Here is a 10,838-nt window from a genome sequence, read left to right as displayed (position 1 = left end):
ATTTTTGCTCATTTCCTTCACCCCAAACTGTCAGAGCTGTTACCCTGCTCCCTGTCTATGAGACTGCCTCTATTTTGCTTGTTATTCCAGTTTATTCATTAGAGTATACATAGACATACAACCATATGGTACTTGTCTTTCTCTGACTGACTTATTTCACTTAGCATAATGTTTGTCAGGTCTACCCAGGCTGTTACAAAAGGTGAAAGGTTCTTTTTAATGGCCAAGTAGTATTCACTGTGTAAATGTGCCATGGCTGTTTTATTCACTAATCTACTGAATGAAAAAAATGCAGACTTCCAGCCAAGATGGAAGCATGGGTAGAAATACTGTGCCTCCTCTCACAACCAAAATTTAGGACAACCAAGATTTAGAAACAAAAACACAATGAGAACAGACAGAAAATTGAACTATACAGAAGTCCAACAACCATTCATCCAGACTGGTAAGAAGGGTGGAGTAGGCGGCCGGCAGAGTGGGGTAGTGGCAGGAATAGGTGGTGGCTGCCAGGCTCTGGTCTGTGGGCAGTTTGGCGCTAGCAGACCCCGGGCGCAGGGAGGAAATGAGCAGACCCAGTGAGGCACAGAAGGTGTTTGGCTGACTGGGCAAACACATTTGTGTGCAGATAAACCAGGCAAAAAACAAGCAGTGAGACAGACTTCACAAACCAGGGCCCCAATGACAAGAAATAAAGCCTAAAATCACTGATTGAAAACACTTGTGGGGGCTGTGGTGCCGGGAGAGAATCAGGAGAGTCATTGGAGAGACTCACAGGAGAGTTTGTTGGAGAGACCAACAGGGTCCTAGAACATACACAAGCCCACCCACATGGGAACCAGCAGCAGGGCACAACTTGCTTGTGGGAAGTGACAGAAGGAACTGAAATAGGAGCAGAGAAAGCACCATTATTCCCTCTCTGACCCCGCCGCCACATACAGCATCACAACCCAGCTGACTGGGTCGCCCCACCCTGGTGAACACCTAAGGCTCTGCCCCTCATATGTAACAAGCACAATGAGATCAAAACATTATGGATCAAACAGAACAAATCAAAGCCCCAGAGCCAATACTTTTAAGCGACAAAGAGAGCCAACCTATCAGATGCACACTTCAAAATACTGATGATCAGGATGCTCACAGAACTGATTGAATTTGGTTGCAAATTAGATGAAAAAATGAAGGCTACACTAAGTGAAATGAAGGAAAATGCACAGGAAACCAATAGTGATAGAAACAGAACTGGAACTCATTAGTGAAGTGGACCAGAAGGAAGAAAAAAATAACCAAACAGAAAAGAATGAAGAAACATAAATTCAAAAAAATGAGGAGACGCTTAGGAACCTTCAGGACATCTTTAAACGTTCCAACATCCGAACTATAGGGGTATCAGAAGTGGAAGAGGAAGAGCAACAAGTGGAAAACTTATTTGAACTAATAATAAAGGAGAATTTCCCCAATCTGGCAAAGGAAATAGACTTCCAGGAGGAACTCCAGGAAACTCAGAGAGTCCCAAAGAAGTTGGACCCAAGTAGGAACACACCAAGGCACATCATAATTACATTACCCAATATTAAAATGAAGGAGAGTCCCTTGCTGGTGTAGCTCAGTGAATTGAGTGTGAGCCTATGAACCAAATAATCATGATTTGATTCCCATTCAGGGCATGTGCCTGGGTTGCAGACCAGTTCCCAGCAGGGGACGCACGAGAGACAACAGTACATTGATATTTCTCTCCCTCTCTCCTTTCCTTCCCTTCTAAAGATAAATAAATTAAATTAATAAAAATTAAAAAAATAAATAAAATAAAATGAAGGAGAGGATTATAGAAGCAGCAAGAGATAAGGGGACAGTCACCTACAAAGGAGTTCCCATCAGATTGTCAGCTGATTTCTCAAAAGAGACCTTACAGGCAAGAAGGGGCTGGAAAAAAGTATTCCAAGTCATGAAATCCAAAAACCTACATCCAAGATTGCTTTATCCAGCAAAACTTTCATTTAGAATGGAAGGACAGATAAAGTGCTTCTCAGATAAGGTCAAGTTTATAGTCTGTTTCTCAATGTGCTCACAATCTAGTGGCAATTGCAAGCATGGGCATGACAAAATATAATAAGTTTAGGTTGTGATATATTTGACATATTGTAGAAGTATAAACAAAATACTATGATAGCACAAGCAAATGGGTTTAGTTCTGCATCAAGGAGCTGAACAAACCTTGGCTTATGAATAGAAATCTTTTGTGTCCCTAACTCAAATATGATTAAGTCTAAAGAAAAGAAGGACATTTTCAACAAACAGAGCATCTAGAATGGCATAAATTCGTCAAAGTAAGAAGGCTATTAGGTAATCAAAAATAGTTTTTTTATATTGGAGTGTAAACTACATGCTGTCAGAGTAAGTTTGAGCTTTATCTTCCAGGTGATCAGGACCCAACAAAAGAGAGGTAACTGTGGAGCACATGATTGAAGCTGGTTTTAGAGAGAATTTTAATAGTAATTGGAATTGTGGAATAGAGGGGAGAATGATGGGTGTCCTGAAAACACCAATGTCCTTCTCTTGCTTTGTCTTTAATGCCTTTTCTGCAAAGATGGCTTTGCCTCATTAGTATAACTGCTGTAGTGTAAGTGCCAATTGCCTTATAATAAGCTTTTGCTTGTTGAGGCATCCATTTCAGAGATCCACCTCAAATAAACATTATTGACAGCTGTATGACACAGCTACTAAGAAAACAACTAGAAGTGAAACCAGGCAACACCCATGAAGTTCCCCTTTTAGAAAACCCTAGGTAGCCTAGATAACTGACCAGTTGTGTGATCTCATTTTTCTCCACTCTTATGTTTTAAATTTGGAACTACTCTCTTGGACCCCAATCAAAGGAGAGCCCCATGTCCCCAGTGTTCTTATTCTATACCTGAGACATCATTTTGTGGCCCTTGGGCATGCCACATACCCTCTAGGACTTGTGAGTAATAGATCTTTTTTTTCAAAATTCTCTGATGACTTTTGCAGAAATGTATCTTGAAATCATAATGAGAATTACAAAGACCTGCCCAGCTACAGCATTGTCTCTGGTTCAGAAAATGTCTGTGGGGAATTCCATAAGTAGGATTGGCCCAAGTGAGTGCCTCAGGCATTCCCATCACCAAAATAATACAACTGCCTTATAACAAATACAAAGTACTTAACAACTGAAGTTACTCAGATAAGGTCAAAAACAATCTTTTAAAAGGGATATGTTTTGAGCCCTGGCTCGTGTAGCTCAGTGGATTGAGCATGGGCTGTGAACCAAAGGGTCATTGGTTTGATTCCCAGTCAGGGAACATGCCTGGGTTGCTGGTCAGATCCCCAGTGGGGGCCACATGAGAGGCAACCATACATTGATGTTTCTCTCCTCTTTCTCCTTCCCTTCCCCTCTTTCTAAAAATAAATATTTTTGAAAAACCTTTAAAAAAGGAATATGTTTTGACATTTCCAACATATAATGAGAAATAATAATATATGAGTTTATGAGGCCATACACGGTTAGTTATCTAAAATTGTTTATTATAGAGTTAATGTTTTTTCCTTAAAAAGCATGCCTATAGTTTGTATAATTAGTCTAAATTATATCCTTTGTATACTTTGTCTAATGATATCCTTGATTATTTTACTCTTTTTGAATGAATATGTCCTGTTATTGAATCCCCAATGAGCTCTAAGAACTGAGAAATCTTTCAGGCCTAACTGGAGTATTAAAGATAAAGTCTCAAATTTAAAATGTTTTACCACCAGACCACTTTATATTTAAAGGAATCAATGTAAAAGTGTATATGCCACATCTAGTCCAGTAAAATACAGTACATTACCTATATTTCTCCAATTTCTCAAGGACAAATATAACTTCTCTTATTTTTTCCTGATTATTCTATCTTTTGTTCTTGCTTTTCTCATTGAACATATTTTTGCTGGGATCCAAGAAACCAAAAATGCATTTTAAGTCAAATTTATAAAGTGTAATTAGGCTCAGGACTTCATAAAAATGGGGTCACCCTATAGTTCATATTTTCCCTTATGGATAAAGATGTTAGAATCACATATTATTAAGTCTTCTGCTTTTCTGTCATGTTCAAGAAAAGGAAGCAATTTCAATTATTTAATCATTATATCATTTTGCTTAGTGGAGTAATGAAATCAGGATATTATTTCTCTGTTTTTATTAGCCATTTCCCAGTGTTCTATTATTAATAATAGAATGGCAAGGTTGAAAACAATGCTTTTTGGGCATATTTCTGAGTGTCTTTGAAACATACTTTGAGCCAAACTAAAGAATATTAACATTTATTATAGTCCAAGAACAGGAAAAAACGCTCATATGAAATATTTAAAGATTTCTACTTTCTCAAATTACCCTTGGGTTGGCTAATGAGAAGAAATCATGTTCTTGACTCTCAGGGCTTTAATTCACCATCAGAGCTATCTTCCAAGAATTGTATTTCTACATCTAAAGAAGACTCTTCTTACTTGTCATTCTTAATTGAGAGCAGCAACACAAGTCACATACAGTACAAAGACTATCAGTACAAAGACCATCAGTCACATCAAAATGAATTAAAGTAAATGGACTTATTAGCTATCAGTGTGTCTATCAGGACATTACCAATCTTCACTATCACATATCATATATATGAACTATCTATCATGGTTGATTTTCCCTGCTGCGATGTATAAATTAAAAATTATAACAATTGTCTACACAATGTAAAATCAGTTGGCAGAGAGCTATAACAAAAATTGTGTTATACCAGTGCAAGTATAAGCTTTACAGATTAATTGAACAAAACAGCAATTATAGAAGGAAAGAAAGAAGATAATTACTTAGTATATGGAGGCGGGGTCCAAGATGGCTGCAGAGTAGCTGACAGCTCTGTTCACTAGCTCCTTGGCACTGATCAATCTTGCAGCCAAACCACAGAGCATTCAACTAGAAAATCTAGAGGAGAGTGAGAGTGTGAGTGAGCATGTATGCAGATGAGAGAGCGGGGAGTGTATGTGGGAGTAGGTGAGAGCCTGCCTGCCAGCAGGGCACGTAAGAATGGACAGCCTGGGCTCTCCAAGCAGAGCAACTGCTGCCACTGGGGAACAAACCAGCACTTTTGGAGGTGCAGGGCTGAAGCAGCAGTGGATAGGCACAGGAGCCTCCAGTACCAGTGGCGGAGGGAGACCACCAGCTGGAGAGGTGCTGGCTCCAGAAACAGTATGGTGGGAATGGGACTGCCTGAGGTTCCAAATCTATGGAGGGAGTGGGGACAGCACCCCATCACCATCCTGTGTCATGGTATAGTTGTGGGGCTCTTCCCAATGCCATTGGAGAAAGATCCAGAGAGAAACTTTTAACTAAAACTTTTGGAGGCCCTTACAATGACAGACTGTGATCTTGCAGAAAGGGGAGAGTAAGGAAAACAGGCCTCCCGGGGCTGGGTATTGCAGTGTGTGGACCACAGAGAAACTTTTAAAAAGGGAACAGAGGCCAGACCCAAGACTCAGCAGGGACCTGGGGCTCGCTTGCACATGCACAAGGGTGCAGTGGTTCTGCTAACAGAGAACTCAGATGGATAGTCACACTTAAGGGACTGTGGGTCCCACCTAGTAAGGTTGGTGAGAAGGGGGCTGTTCAGAGTGGAGAATTTGGGATGATCCTCCTTGGAGAGGGCAGCAAGCTAAAGACTGAAAAGCTGAACTCCTGAGAAGTGCTGCAGACAGCCAGATCCCCTCACATAGAGATGAGCCCAACCCCCTCCTGGGGTATTATAGGCTGTGCAGATCAGTGAGACTAGGCTCAGCATCATCCTGCAGGGCACATTTCTACAGCAGAAAGAAGAAAAACCTCTGAAGGGGCCCTTAACCAGATACTACCAGCTACAATGATCCTCAGGCTCTGATCCACTAAACCCAGTAGAGCATATAATAGAGACAGGCACTACAAGGGGAGATTAGGGCCTCACCCAGCCTGAGTCCAGACAGAGCTGTTGCCTGCCCCTTTTACACAGGCCCCTTACAGGAAATGGTCAGCAAATTTGCCAAAAGCCATACATTATTAGAAACAATCTGGGACAGGCCAAGATGTGTGGTGAGGGGAAGGGAAAACACTCTCACCATCTTCCCAGAAGACTGAATAGTGCCTCCTTGGGGTGACCCAGGGTTCCCACCTACCTGATCACACCAGAGGCCCCCTCTGGGGGCAGGTGGAGAAGGTACAGGCAGTCTTCTTGGGTCATTAAAGGAATCACTCCTGGGCCCAGGGCTGATGGTAAGCCATCAGGGCAAAACACTGGGGTCCAACCAAATCTGAAGGAGACAGCCACAGACTGTGGATCACTTGCAGCTTCAAACAGGCTGCCTAGGACCAGACTAGAACACCAAATGATATCACTAGGGGTGGGTCCAGGAAGAGAATACAGTGGTAAACACTGAATTCTACTGAAATGAATTCCACTGTGGTTTTCTCCATGATTTGAGATAGTTTCTCTCCTGCAGCTTGTTAGCATTAATTTCTTTTAATTCAAGCAAATGCTTATTAGGTCAGTAGCATTTGTATTATAGTTATTTCAAATATCATATTCTGTTCCCCTCTTCTCTTTCTCCATTTTACCTTCTTCCCTCTTCTTATAATTTTTGTTTTAAATTTTATTTCTATCGTGTTATGACTTGTTTCTATTCTGCACTCATATTATCTCTCCCCACTCCAGCCTCTCAAAATAATTTTTCCTGTCATCAGTCATCCCACATTATTTTTCTCATTCTTAAATACCCTCATTCACCTCTCCACCTTTGCTTGTTTATTTTGGATACAGTGGTAGTTGCTGTTTAATCTCATTTCTAGATCTTCACTATTTTTGTGTTGCAGATCTCAAATATTACCATTCCCATAACCCACTACATTTTGACTTTTCCCTGCTCTTTCTGTCATTTTAAATTTTAATTTTTCCCTGTCTTAGCCTGGTTTTCATTCCTTACTCATAGTATTCCTTCTCCCTCTATCTTCTTAAAATCAATTTTCTATCCTCTAGACAACTCTTAAGCTTTTCTTTCTTTCTTTTTCCCTCTTATTCCTATCCCACCTATACTAATCTTTGCTCATTTGCTGTTGATATCACTATGGTGGATCATAATCTCCAATTTGGTTCCTATTTTTCCTTATATTTTTAAATGAATTTTTGTTTAAACCTAATACTATATGCTTCACTTCTCTTAATCCATTCTGCCTTCTTTCCACCCTCTTTTATTTATGATATAAATTTTATTTTTCTCTCTTTGCCTTGTTTCTATTCCCTACTCTTATTATTAATCCTCCCTCTACTCTCTCAAAATCATTTTTCTTTCAGTTAGTCATCTCATATTTGTATTTCCTTTCTTATAATAGTCTTACTCCATTTACACTTTATTTATATTGGTTCATTTGATATTGATAGTATGGTTGTGGGTGGGGATTATTTTTGTGGGTATGGGTTTGTTTCCTGGGCTATCTGGTTTTGTTCTAACAGCACCTACACAATAACATACAAGACATAGTAGATGGTATGACACTTAATAATCAGACAGCCATAGTGATGGACCAACCAAATGGTCATCAGAATGGGTCACCAGAATGACCCAGCAACAACAAAAACCCAATTAAAACTAGAAAGCCCACATAAATGGCAGAAATGGCATCCCAAGAGTATCAACCTCAGGAGATAAAGGTGACTGCACTACTGAGCCCCACGGGTCACCTACCACAGAAGGTCACACTACAAAGACAAGGAGTCAAAGGAGATCAATCTAATATGCAGAAACAATCAAACACAGCCACCTAAAATGGAGAGACAAAGAAACAATCTCCAACAGAAAGGAAAGGTGGAATCCCCAGAAATAATACTAGATGAAACTGAGGTCAGTAAACTATAAGACACTGAGTTCAAAATGATGGTTATAAGGATGTTCAAGTAGCTCAGTGAGAACTACAAAGAACAACCGAGAAGCTACAAGAAACATACTGGGAACTACATGAGCATGGAAAAGGACATAGAAAATATCAATAAAATCCAGGAGGAAATGAGAAATACAACACCTGAAATGAAGCAGAGGATTAAATCAGCAAGCTGTAGGCCAAGGTAGAAAAAAAAATCATAGAAAGAGCAACAAAACAAAAAGACTCAAAAAGAATCAGAAGCATGGAAGGAAGAAACAGATTGACAATGACCAGTGATGAGGTGAGAGGGGCCGAAGTGGGGGAAGAAGAGGAAGTGTCTAATCAAGAAGCATGTATCAATGACCCATGGACATGGACAACAGGGTAGGGAATGACTGTGGGAGTGGGGGTGCAGGCAGTGGATATAAATGGGGAAAAAGTTGGGACAACTTTAATAAAATGACAGTAAAATAAAATAAACAAAACTAGTTTTTCTGAGTTCTGGTCAAGACAGAAGCATAGTTAGAAATACTTCCCTTACTTGCACAACCAAAAGAAGGATAACAACCAATTTAAAAACAAAAAAACAACCAGAACTGACATAAAATCAAACTGCATGGAACTCCAATGACCAAGGAATTAAAGAAACACTCATCTAGACTGGTAGAAGGGGCAGAAATGGGCAGCCAAGTGGAGAGGATCCACATCAAGGAGGCAGACAGTGCAGGCAACGTGGGGTTGGTTGGCCACAAAACTAAAGACTCAAAACTTCTACTTATAAAATACTGGGGGGGTTGAAGGCAGGATAAACACCCAGTCTCAGAGGAGAGTTCATTGGAAAGTGGGCCTACAGCAGAGCCAGTAAGTGCCATTTTCCCCTCTGAGCTCTCCCCCAACAGACAGTGCCACAACTCAGTAAAGAGGGTTGCCCCATCCTGGTAAGTACTTAAGGTTCTTTCCCTTACAACATAACAGGTGTGCAAGACAAAGAAATGCAGCTCAAATGAAAGAACAGATCAAAACTCCAGAAAATGAGCTAAGTGACAAGGAGATAGCCAACCTATCTGAGGCAGAGTTCAAAATACTGGTAATCAGGGTGCTGACAGAATTGATTGAGCTTGGTTGCAAAATGAAGGAAGAAATGAAGGTTACACAAAGTGGAATAAAGGAAAATGTACAGGGAACCAAGAGTGAAGGGAAGGAAACTGGGACTCAAAAACCAATGATTTGGAAGAAATCAACATCCAAATGGAACAGAATGAAGAAACAAGAATTCAAAAAATGAGGAGAGGCTTAGGAACTTATGGGAGAACTTTAAGCACAGCATCTGAATCACAGGGATGCCAAAAGGAGAAAAGGAAGAAATTGAAAACTTTTTTGAACAAATAATGAAAGAAATCTGGTGAAGGAAACAGTCTTCCAGGAAGTCCGGGAAGCCCAGGAAGCCCAGAGAGTCCCAAAGAAATTAAACCCAAGGAGGAATGCACCCAGGCACATCATAATTAAATTATCCAAGATTAAAGATAAGGAGAGAATCTTAAAAGTAGCAAGAGAAAAGGAGACAGTTACTTACAAAGGAGTTCTCATAAGACCATTAGCTGATTTCTCCATAGAAACCTTACAGGCAAGAAGGGGCTGGAAAGAAGTATTCAAAGTCATGAAAGGCAAGAACCTACATCCAAGATTACACTCTATCCAGCAAAGCTGTCATTTAGAATGGAAGGGCAGATAAAGTGTTTCCCAGATAAGGTGAAGTTAAAGGAGTTGATCATCACCAAGCCCTTGTTATATGAAATGTTAAAGAGAATTATCTAGAAATTAGAGGAAGATCAAAGACTATGAACAGCGAAATGACGACAAACACAACTATCAACACCTGAACCTAAAAAACAAACACCAAAACAAAAGCTAAGCAAACAACTAGAATAGGAACAGAATCATAGAAATTAATATCATTTGGAGGGTTATCAGTGGAGAGGGGGACAATGGGGAAAAAGGCACAGGGAATAAGAAACATAAATGGTAGGTACAAGGTAGGCAGGGCAAGGTTAATAACAGTATAGGATATGGAGAAACCAAAAGACCCATGGGCGTGAAGTAAAGGGGATGCTGGAGGGTGGGGGTAGCAGGGCAGAGGGAGGATAAAGAGGAGAAAAATATTGGGACAACTGTAATAGCATAATCAATAAATATACTTAAAATAAAAATATTTAGTATATTATAATAGAGCATATCAAATTGGAATGGAAAAGACTTACTATTCAGTTAAGTATGTTAGAATAAATAGTAATTTAGGAAATATACATATACTTTTTCTGTAACTGTATGTTTCCTTCATATTTTATACTTAAAATATATTCTATATAAATCAAAATAGTGATTTATAGCCAGGGAATAAATATCAGAATACTTTTTTTTCAGCTCTGTCAAAATGTACATTAAAGCTGTGTTCAGTTGAACAAAAATAATTTGGACAAACTGAAATATCGAAAATAGAAGATTAGTTAAATAATGTTACTGCAAATCAAATGACTTTTATGGAATAGACATGAGAATGACACCTCATTTTATTAACATGAAAAACAATAATATGGCAATGAGGTAATTAATCAAGGTACAAAATTGCATGTATATTATGCCCAGAGGTGGGATGTAAAAGACAGAGATGAATTAAAGAAGATATACTGTAAAAAGAGCAAGGATTATTTACAGATGTTGGAATTAAAATAGTTTTTTTCTCCTTTTTGTTCTTCTTTGTCTTTTTTTGCTTATCTGTGTTTTCAAGTTTATCTTCCATTACCACATATTACTTTAACATTAAGGATATTATAAAAGACAGAAAACACACTGAGTTGCTATATATATTGGATCTAGCTTTTTCCACCTAGCATAATTATTTTTACTCATCTCTTTT

This window comes from Sturnira hondurensis, unplaced genomic scaffold, assembly GCF_014824575.4.
Source record: "Sturnira hondurensis isolate 20B ecotype Veracruz unplaced genomic scaffold, ASM1482457v3 Scaffold0003038, whole genome shotgun sequence".
Classification (NCBI taxonomy): domain Eukaryota; kingdom Metazoa; phylum Chordata; class Mammalia; order Chiroptera; family Phyllostomidae; genus Sturnira; species Sturnira hondurensis.
The sequence above is the reverse complement of the archived record's forward strand: the minus strand, read 5'-3'. Positions refer to the sequence as shown.